The sequence below is a fragment of the Pimephales promelas genome, chromosome 12 (genome assembly GCF_988280905.1).
Source record: "Pimephales promelas chromosome 12, fPimPro1.hap1.1, whole genome shotgun sequence".
NCBI lineage: Eukaryota > Metazoa > Chordata > Actinopteri > Cypriniformes > Leuciscidae > Pimephales > Pimephales promelas.
This window is the reverse complement of record NC_142780.1, coordinates 13,032,788-13,044,068: the sequence shown is the minus strand read 5'-3', so window position 1 is coordinate 13,044,068 and position 11,281 is coordinate 13,032,788.

Here is an 11,281-nt window from a genome sequence, read left to right as displayed (position 1 = left end):
AGCACATAAGCTAACAACATAAACAGCATAGGCTCATTTTAAAGGATGCCATCAGATCAGTACTGGCGAACTAATGAAGGCCACTTTTTCCCAGAGCCACAGCTAAGTATCAGAGACTGTCAGAGTCATATTCTGGCTGTGTGTGTGTGTGTGTGAGGTATGGAGGCAGACACTTGTGCTGGTCCCATGAGAACCCCCCTGAAAGAGCCAACAGTCAGAGTCCCACCTGTCAGGGATGAGCTTTGGCATATCTGTGCGTGCATGTGGTAGCGGATGTTGCGCAGCCTTCAAATTGGTCCCTCTGGTGGGAAGCACTGTGTTTTTCAATATCTTTTCCGTGTTGTCTGCTGCATGCTACAGCAAGATTTCACTGCCTTCAGTGTACATCAAACTGTGAATAAATGGAGAATATTTTAAGTTTATAAAAACAGTTTGTCTTATTTTAATTAAAAAAACTTGACTAAAATCCACCTGATTATGATTTTTATTCATACTTGGTAGCACTTTATTTTACAGTCCTGTTTCCTGTGTACATACTATATAGTTATTACAATATCTGGGTAATAAAAGTAAGTACTAACCTTGAACCTACCCCGTTCTCATCCCAAAGCGCCATATAGGACGCTTTTGCAAAAGCGTAAATATCCAACGCACATGGCACCCTTTAACGTGAAATGGGCTCAAACGAGTCGTTTGGATTTCAAATCTTCTGTGAAGTTCACACGTCACAACTATTCTCATTGTGCTCGCCTACGTTCTGTGTGGACAGGACATCTTGCTGTAGCTTGTTCATGTGGATATCATGTCGTCACTGTGAAAGTAAATTCAGTTTATTTTCACTTCTAAAGGATGAGACTGTGATCTTTACCACGATACCACAGCCGTATAATCCCAAACGTTTGCTGTGTTTCCTTGATTTTTCTGACGACTGCTTTTTCAAATCTAGAAGTTCAACGCAGGATTCTCAAAACGCTTGCTCTTGAAAGATGGGTTAGAACCCAGTTTAATTGGAACAACTTGCTCCTTAGAATCACAACCTATAAGTGTGACTAATTATTAATGTATGTATTTTATAACGGGCGTTCCAAATACTTCGTTTGGGTTTTATATTGTGTTGGTCTCCTGCTTACTCACATTATTCACATTATTTCCTACTAATATACTAATCGGCTGTGCGCCACTATTACCTAAAACTGTGTCTATTAATGCAGATTGTCTGTCTCTCTTTCTACTTTGAGTAAATGAGGATGGAGCAAGATTTGTTTTACCAATGATTATGACTGGAGACTGAAGAAGATTCCACAGGTAAGTTTCTCAGTTATTCAGGTTGGTGGTTCTTGATAGGAACTACAAGACCAGAACTGAAGAGTAACTGCTTCACTGCGTCCCAATTCGCTTACTTATACTACGCCCTAAAAGTATGTACTCTTTTTGTGAGGAAAAAGTACATACTTTTGAGTGTGTAGCAAAAGAGTAGGCAAGCTTTTGGGACATACTATCACGTCATCTTTAACGGACAGCTCTGTCGCGTGCTGCGTGCATCCTGTCACCGTAAACTGCCCTGTCAATCATCTTGTCACAGTTAAAATTCTCCATTCAATTTAATTTTATTTCCTACCGTTTCAGAGAGCACGTTCATCTGCCAGTCGTGGGTCTTTCATGCTCTCCTCGTGTTTGCAATTTGAATATGATGCATTTAAAACGTAATGGCTAAACGTGTCTTTACAAAAGTTCACAATGCTGCTGCAAATGCAATATAATGTGGACAACATTGAATAAATTCATTTTCGTCAGGTTTGATACTGATAATTAATCACTGAAAGCACTTAATCTAAACCTCTCTACACAACCGCGTGGACTCGCGCGTCCTCCGTATTGACTACGAGTCTGTAGTTTTTTAACACTTTTTACTCGTGTTTGTAGTTCTAGCCGAATCCTCGTCCAACGCGCAATGGTTTGTGGGCAATATCAGCCGTTAGAGTGTGCATCGATCTACACTTCGGATTCTGACCGGAAAAAGTAGACCATCCGGGTATCTTTGAAACACTCATTTCAACATACTACGATTTGGGACGTACTAATTCTATTTTCGAATACTATTTAGGACGGATAGTATGCGAATTGGGACGCAGGGCTTGTGTGGTGCGTGGGTGATGAGTGATTATCAGTAGCAGGTGTGATGATGGCTGACTAATCCTGCATTCATGTGCTATGGTAATTATGGTAAATACCAAAAGCCGACGTGGAAAATGCACATGAACACCCCCTCATGTGGTATTTACCACTGGGCAACTCGTAGAATATTTTGATGGAAGAGTTGCTGAGATGAGATAACCTTTGACCATTTCAAAATGGCGGAGAGCACCGCAAGAGTCGTGAATGGTAAAAAAATTATATACTATTCATGATCTAGAAAATATACAGCATATTATTTACCTTTTGAGGTTTGATAAATCATTTTCTTGCTGTTGCAGATGACTTAAGCAATCTAAAATAGTTTTAGCTAAATAACAGGTCTGGATCTCCATCTTTTTACCACATTACGACAACAAAAGCACTTGAACGCAACACACTGGTAAATACCAGTTCACAAGTGGAAAATATCCTATTTTCCATAGCACGTGAACGCAGCATACGTGCAGGTGGGGACCAGAAGGGATGCTGGGAAATGTAGTTATGGGTGACTGGGCTGATGATATCATGAGGAAACAGTTTCATTAAAGTAATGCAACAAAAATCCAAGAAAATCATGTGGTGAAGCAAATGTGAACTTTAAATTTAAAACAAACAAAGAAATAAAACAGGATTTTTTTCAGAACAACAGGACTCCAGGCCCTGAGCAGACCCTCAAGGTGAATTAGTATTTTAAAACATCAGACTATCTAATTTTATATTTAATAAATGTTATAATTGATTCGAATATTAATTATATATACAATGATTCTAAGACAATGAAATATACAATAATTAAAATCTGGACACTCACATTCAAAAAAATATTTTACTTTTTACTTGATGGTAACACCAAGTGACATTTTTCTATCAATAAATTCAAACTTTTCTTAATCAATGAAACCTACATGACAAAGAGTATATTTCCAAGAACCGTCCCCATGCGTTTCAAGTTTAGATTTTTTTTTTTTTACTTTAATTTTCGTAGAAACTCTTATGTAATTGACCCATTTTCACAAAGACATTGGACAATAAGGGAACCAGAGGACTGAGGTGGAGCTGGTGGGACCAAAAACACAGAGCACGGACGGAATAAGGCAGAGCCGAACGGATTCGAAGTCGCAAGCAGGACGATGTCCAACCAAGGTGGAAAAGGAGGGACAAGGGAGTCAGGATGGGCTGCAGGGATGATGGTTTGTGGTGGAGCTGAGCGAGGGAGGAGCCAAGGCGGAGTTGACCTGAAGATCCGAGGTAGATCCTCACAGAGAGGCGTAAGAGGATATGTCGGGGGGATGAAGGAAACCAGGGAAGGAGGGGCTGAGGAACTGGCTGATTTGGGAAGAGGAGGTGGGAGAGGGAGGCTGGGCGAGAACTCTGGAGACATAGAAAACTCTAAGCTTGGCGGGACCAGCGGGGAAACAAAAACTCTGAGCTGGGCAGAATCAAAACACACTGAACAAAACCAAAAACCTGACAATATTAATGCTGCGTTCACGTGCTATGGAAAATAGGGTATTTTCCACTTGTGAACTGGTACTGTATTTACCAGTGTGTTGCGTTCAAGTGCTTTTGTTGTCGTAATGTGGTAAAAAGATGGAGATCCAGACCTGTTATTTAGCTAAAACTATTTTAGATTGCTTAAGTCATCTGCAACAGCAAGAAAATGATTTATCAAAACTCAAAGGGTAAATAATATGCTGTATATTTTCTAGATCATGAATAGTTACCATTCACGACTCTTGCGGTGCTCTCCGCCTTTTTGAAAAGTTCAAAGGTTATCTCATCTCGGCAACTCGTCCATCAAAATATTCTACGAGTTGCCCAGTGGAAAATACCACATGAGGGGGTGTTCATGTGCATTTTCCACGTTGGCTTTTGATATTTACCATAATTACCATAGCACATGAATGCAGCATAAGTGTATCTACCATGTGCTAAAATTTTAATGAATCATTGAATACAATGCACATTGTGTACATACATTATACTTCCAAAAAACTTCCATGTATTTACAGCTCTTACTAATTTCTGTAATTACATCTATAACTACACTGTTGACCCTAACCTAAACGATATCCCACCTCAGTTTTTTGCACACTTGTATCTAAATTTAAAATGTAAGTACATAGTTAAAGACACCTAATATAAAGTGTCAAAGAAAGTTTTAGCTCTGAAAACAAAAGCTCCCTGTTAGTTTCATGGTGTATGTTTGTCATCGATCCAATCATGCCATCACCAGCATCAATTACGGCAGTCAAAGTGGCCTTTGCCTATGGAATGTTGGCAGGGTCCTATCTACTCAGCTGCCTGATATGATACACCGAAAGAGTCCAAGAGATCCTCAGAATAGGAATGGTGTAGCTGATGACTAACAGTCCCATGACCTTAACACAGATGAAGGTATGTATTTTTTTGTCAGCAGCTTCGTTCAGTCTGCTCCTCGAATGCCAACTAAAAAAAACAGAAGCTCTGAGACCATGAAGGTTTAGAAAATAAAGCCATTACTAACTGTTACTTGTACTTCGGACAGTAGTAATTGAAAATTAGGACTGGCACTTTTGGGAACTGCACTCCAGCTGTCCAGACCACAGCAGTCTATCATTATCCTAGTCCCTGCCAAACCACAAACACCAGATCCAGACATGCCGTACTGCATCTTTAAGGGATTCTAGGCAGTGCTTTGAGCATTTCCCAATACACAGGTCAAGAGTTTTTCTGCAACCTGAGGACATCGCAACATCCAGTAATTCAGACCATTAAAACATGAATGCAGATCAATGCGATCTGCTTGGTTTAACATAAAATAGGACAAATAAATCAATGTCCTAAATAATGAATAGATGCATTTTTAGCAGTAGAATTACTGCTGTAGTTTACAATTAGTGGGCCATTTCAGCTTGACGACACATGGAATAAATCTGTCACAAAACACAAACACTGTCAGTAAATCATTTGATTGCAAATTTGAAAAGAACCCTGCCACAGTCTCATACATTTATTCATCCTTGTTTGAATGTGATTGTGGCAGTAAATCTTCATGAAAACAGTATAATTAAATTCATTCAATCTTTTGCCAGGATTTATGCAAGGCTTGGACATTTGATTGTCCTACTTAAACGTCTTAATGGCCTGTAGCTGCAGTATAATTGCAAATTGCCTTGCCAGTAAGTGTAGTACAGTTGTTTTCAGAAATTAAAACAATCAATAAACAAGACTGCAAATAAAAACTGTAACAAGGACAGATAAACCAGACGCTGCCATAATATTACAGCTTTCATACTACAGCTCTGGCATACACAATGACTTGAGTAATTCTGCAGTCATGGGTATATAAACTGATTGTTTGTGTAAAAAAAAATAAAAATAAAAAGCCTTGTTTGGCTGCGATATACAAAAACCTACAACATCTGTTGCCATGATTTTTGGAATAACTTATTGCGAGAGGTAAAATATAATTGGGTGCTGGAGTGTGACTAAAAAAATGTAGTCTCATAACCTCGGTTAATGGAAACACAGTCATTTCGCAATATGTTTTTTAATCGACATTTAATGCATCACGCAAATGTGTAATGGAAACCAGGCTAATGATATTTACTATGTTTTTCTACTTCAGAATAATATACATTAAGAATCCTCTTATTCTCGCATAATGCCACACAATGTTTTTATGCATAAATATTTCAAGGAATACACGGTTTATTTTTCCACAAATATATTTCAAATTACATAAAGGTAACAATATGTATAATTTTTTTTCTTTGTTTCAAATATGGGGATGTATTGTGTAACAGACAAGTCCTTTGTCTGAATAGTCTGGGATACTGTTAATGCAGAAAAATAAGTCAGGTAAAAGGGGTCCTACGTGCTGACAGCAGCACTGAAAGCCCCTGGAGAGAACTCACTGATCAAATTATTGAGTCCAGAGAGTCCTGCTGGAGTCCAACAATGACTCTTAATGCCTATTTTCCCAAAGGTTGTGGTCAAAGTGGAGTGAAAATTGGGTTAAATTTGGACACAATGCCAAATTTAATCACTATAGACACATTTGAGTTCAATAACTGAAACATAGCAAATGATGAATACTGGATAGAAGGCTATAGCTCATATAACATTTATACTGTAAGGTTCATGTTTGTTTTATAGCAGTGGATTCATTTGTTGATTTCAAAAACAACACTAAAATACATGTCTATTATTTTCTACAAAATGTCTCGGTGACACTTATTTTACAGTGTCCTTGTTACATATACATGTACTTGCCATAGTAATAACAGTAAGCGCATAATAACATGCAACTAACACTAAACCAAACCCTATTCACCCTGACACTAAGTACATGTGGTTAATTATTATTACTCAGTACTTAAATATAGTATTACAATGTAACAATGACACCTTAAAATAAAGTGTAACCAATGTCTCTGTCTATCCATCCATCCATCCAGTGAATATGGAAAGTATAGGTCATGAAAGATCCAGTAAATATATTTACTATTATTAATTGTATTTTCAGAGGCGTATTAATCAGTCCATTGCAAATGATGTGCACAAATCACAAATCAAATCTGTATTAATCTGTGTCCACTAGCTGTCCACTTTCCTGCTGGAAAAAACCTTGGGAAAACAACCTAGTTTCCTTCATTCAATTCTCCACGATAAGAAAGGCCCGAAGTGCATCTGAAGTGGTTAAAATGGAATATGATCACAGGACACGGCTAAATGCAGAACGGATTTCTGGCACTGCAAAAAATCGATCTGTCAGCCGAGAAACGTGTGTACATACATGTTGAAAAATCAATGAGCAAATAAATAAACATAACAGCCAGAGAGCAGACAGACCATCACCTCCAAAAAAAAATCTGGAGATGTCTCAGAGAAGCTCAAAGAAAGAAAACAACAGAGGGTCAGGGGGTGGGAAAAGAGATAAACTAAATCTATATTGTTAAAAAACATTGAATTTCTTTGAAACAAGCCATCAAAACCTTCCTTGGCAGAGTTGCCCCTTGATATCCGATTGGTTTATTAAACTGTGTGGTGTTTTTTTGGGCTGTATATTAACAACAGATTCATCTAAAGTATAAGTGTTGCTGTGTTTTGCTGAATGTCATCGACAAGATACTACGGAATTACAGGATTAGTCCTGAGTTGAGGACTAGTGTCCAAGGAGACTGACAAAACATCAGCATTCATCTAATCCTATAGTAATGGAGGTTATCAAAGCCACAAGCTCAGAAGTACTGAAGACGGCCCCTCAGCTAAAGTCCATTTGCATAACATTACGCCTTCCTAACAATGAGCATTATGGCCGTATTGGTTTATGTTCTCACAAGATCTCGTGGAGCTTTGCAAGCATTCACTGGGGGGGAAAAAGCCCCAAAATGTCAATCCTTGTTGGTTTATGTCCTTTATGAGACTGGGTGATCTCAGGGGTATTTTTTTATATATAGTTTGATATTAATGTACCTCATAGCATTGAATGATTCAAACCCCTTATTCTAATCGTTTCCCAATTTCTTTTATGTCTTTCGACAGTTTTATATTTATTAATTCAAGTTTAATTAACGCCAAAGTACCAAATTAAAGGAATTTCACCAAATAAATTGCCGTTTGAATATTAATATAATTATATTTTCAAGATTTGTTATCACAACATTTTTTCTTTTGTCAAATCAACTTAAATAATTGATTTAGTTCAGATAACTTATTATTTTGAGTTTCTGATGAATAAATCAATCTCCTTCATTGTATTAACTCACTTTTTCCATTTCAATCAACTTAAAATTTTAAGGCAACCAGGTTACTTCATTTTTTAAGTTAAACCAACAATATTTTTTACAGTGTAGTAATAAGATCTAAAGGTAAACTGACATTTGCACAGAAAACAAAAATTGCTAATGCTATTATCACAGCCAAAGTTCTTTTGATGAAGTGTTGACATGCATTTTGCAAATATTATATAGAGACTAGTGTATTTACATTTTATATATTTAAAAAATGAACTGCACAAATGTGCATCTCTATACTGATCGACATTTTGCGATTGCACCGGTCATAGATCCGTTCAATTCAAGCTTCCTGTATCCAAAAGCGAGCGTGGTTCCCAAAAAAGCAGATAAATAGACAATGGTATGTATGAGGAGAAGCATGTTCCCCCTGCTTTTTATCCATTTTTTTAAATCTCTGTATTTCTTCCCCGCTTCAAAGACCATACTGTGCACAGTTGGGGGGCTTCAAAGCTCCAAGTCCACAGAATTAGGGGAGAGAAAAGCAGCTTCTACATTGCTGACGGCTCAGAAATATCACAAGGCAAGCAAGTAGAAAACCTAAATGTTCCTCTCCCTCTTAAGAAGAATGATGCGTTTCACCTGCATCATTTAAACTGAAGATTTGGATGTGTTTTTCTTCTCTGGATGAGAGTAGTGGACTTTTTTGACCGAGCCATGGCCTTCGTATGGTGCTTGTTTTGTCCTCTTCGACATTAAGTCAGCTCTAGGTAGGCTATGTTGAGTGAAAATACTGTCTTGTGATACTTCAGTAGTCTTTGTCTCATGAGAAGAGATATTGTGCTAATGCTAATAGAATTAGCATACAAGGTTTAATGACTGTTTGGGTTTGTTATTAGGTCTTTTTTGAGTGGAAAAGAAAGCGATGACTTGCATTTAGAAAGATGCTGAAGGTCTTCATGAACAGAGTGTGATGTTTTTACTTTTTTTTTCTCACGAGATTTCAAAACAAACTTAAAAGTAGCTACTGAAATAACTTTAGCTAAAATTGCTATTTAACAAAATTTAAGGAATAACTTTTGTTTGAAAACAAAATAATTACAGACTTTTAACCGCACCACGTACTCGGCTGGGTTTTACATTTTCAGACATTATTGGTGTAGCCTACTATCTAGCAGAGTTAGGTGGAGATCTGATTGTTCTCTTAGCTTACATCTGTGCTTCCTCTAAAATAGCTACAGTTTAGTCCCTAGCGCCCTCAGCATTCTCCGAACCCCACCGCTCATAATTATGCATCACTGGTCACATTTGTTGGGGGAAAAATACTGTGACTGATGTAAAATAATTAGTGTGCTGTGAATGGGGCAGCTCGTTGCCAGCGCTGGATCAGTGCTGGCTAATGGGCTGTGAAAGGAGATTGCTACCTAGCTGCGTTGTGCCTTGCGCTGCTAAATAATGCAGTATGTGCATGCACTGCACGATGGGCTGATCATACAGAGACACTCCAGCACCCAATTATATTTTACCTGCCAAGGTGACACGCTAGCTAATGCTAATGGTACCTCATTATCTCCCCAACACCCCCCCCCCCTCCCAAAAAACTTTTTTTTTGCATCAAGGTTTACTTGGTATTGACTGCACTGAATCCTAATCAAGTGCGTTATAAACCTCTGTCATATCAGTTCAGTGACTGGTAGTGTATGAAAAAAAAAAAACTTTTGTATGTCAGCTGTCAGCATGTTTATGCTTACAATACACTGTTGGTGTATACAATCGTAACATTTTATTTGAATGTGTCCTTGTTACGCATGCTATTTGTACTTAACATAGTAATAGTTCATAATGACCTAAACCTATGTACATTTTTTAAATATTACTCAGTATTCAATTGTGTAGTTATACTGTAACAAGGGCACGTTGAAAAAGTGTGAATATACGACAAGCAATTTTAAATTAAATTCAAGCAGAAATTGGATTCATATTTAAATTTGCATAACACTTTGTTTTGTAGTGTCCTTGTTACATATACAACATGTACTTACCATAGTAATAACTGTAATTTACTTTTACAGCTCTAAACCAAACCTAATAATAACCTTATAGTAAGTAAACATGTTGTTAATTAATATACTCAGTGCTCAAATATATAATTACACTGTTACAATGACATCATAAAATAAATTGTAACCAAAATGTGTTTATTACAGTAATGTTAATTAAATACATGTACTTGGTTAGAGTTAGGAACAGTGTTTGGTTAGATGTATGTAATTATCTCAAATTTAATGTTATTACTACAGAAATTACATGTAACTTATGTAACAAGGAGACTTGCTTAGAAATGATTGAATTATACAAATTATTACTGGTCTAAAATATATATATATATCTTTTTTTATCACTATTTTTCCTTAATTTTATACTGGCTTCAGCATGATTTGTATATGTTTATATTTTTTTGTATATACCTATAATTGAAATAAAACTGAATTCGTTTATTACATGTAAAAACCAGAAGTTAAAAGATTTCAGACATCTTACATATTCTATTGTCCATCACCAGCACTTAAATTCATTGTATGATTATTTGGCATATACTGCTGAACGTATTGCTTGTAAAGCATCGCAGGTCTTCATTTCCCCACAAACACTAAAAGGCGTAAAAAAAAATCTTCTTAACGTCTCCCGCAAAAGAGGCTGAAACCGTGTCCTGTCATAAAGAAAAAGCCATCAAAATCTGAGTCCTGAAAAAAAGAAACAGTGCCTACGATTATCTGGAAAACAACAGGCAAACAATTAAAAATAAATAAAAATACATTAAAATTACATTTATTATATATCAGACATTACAGACAAATAAGAATATAATCAAAACAAAAATAAGAATCTGTTTTCTGCATAACAAAAACAATACTGTCAACTGAAGAAGAAAAACATTTCTCACTTTCAGAATAGATCGAATTTCCAGCTTCATATTTGTGTACACACAGCAAATACGTTTAACCTCAGTATGACACCCCACAACCATCCAATTAAAGCAGTACTTGATGGTCCATTCATCCAAAGTGCTTTATTCACACTTTCAATGATGAAGCTGGTGGTAGTTCAATCTTGCTGTTTCTCACCATATTACACATAAACCTTATTTTTTTTCCTGAAATAGGCTTAATTTGTCACAGCAATCACAGAGTATTCCTACTTGCTAATGTGAATTGCCCATTAAAGTTGAAGCTGTAATCTGCAGCTTTAAAATGCTTTTCAAGATGCAGTTTGCAAAAAAAAAAAAAAAACTCTGTCTGTATCATTGATTTCAAGAACACCTGTCAAAGTGCCCGTTTTAAAATAGGAACTATTGTAAGAAAAAATATTGCATTTGGAACAATAAA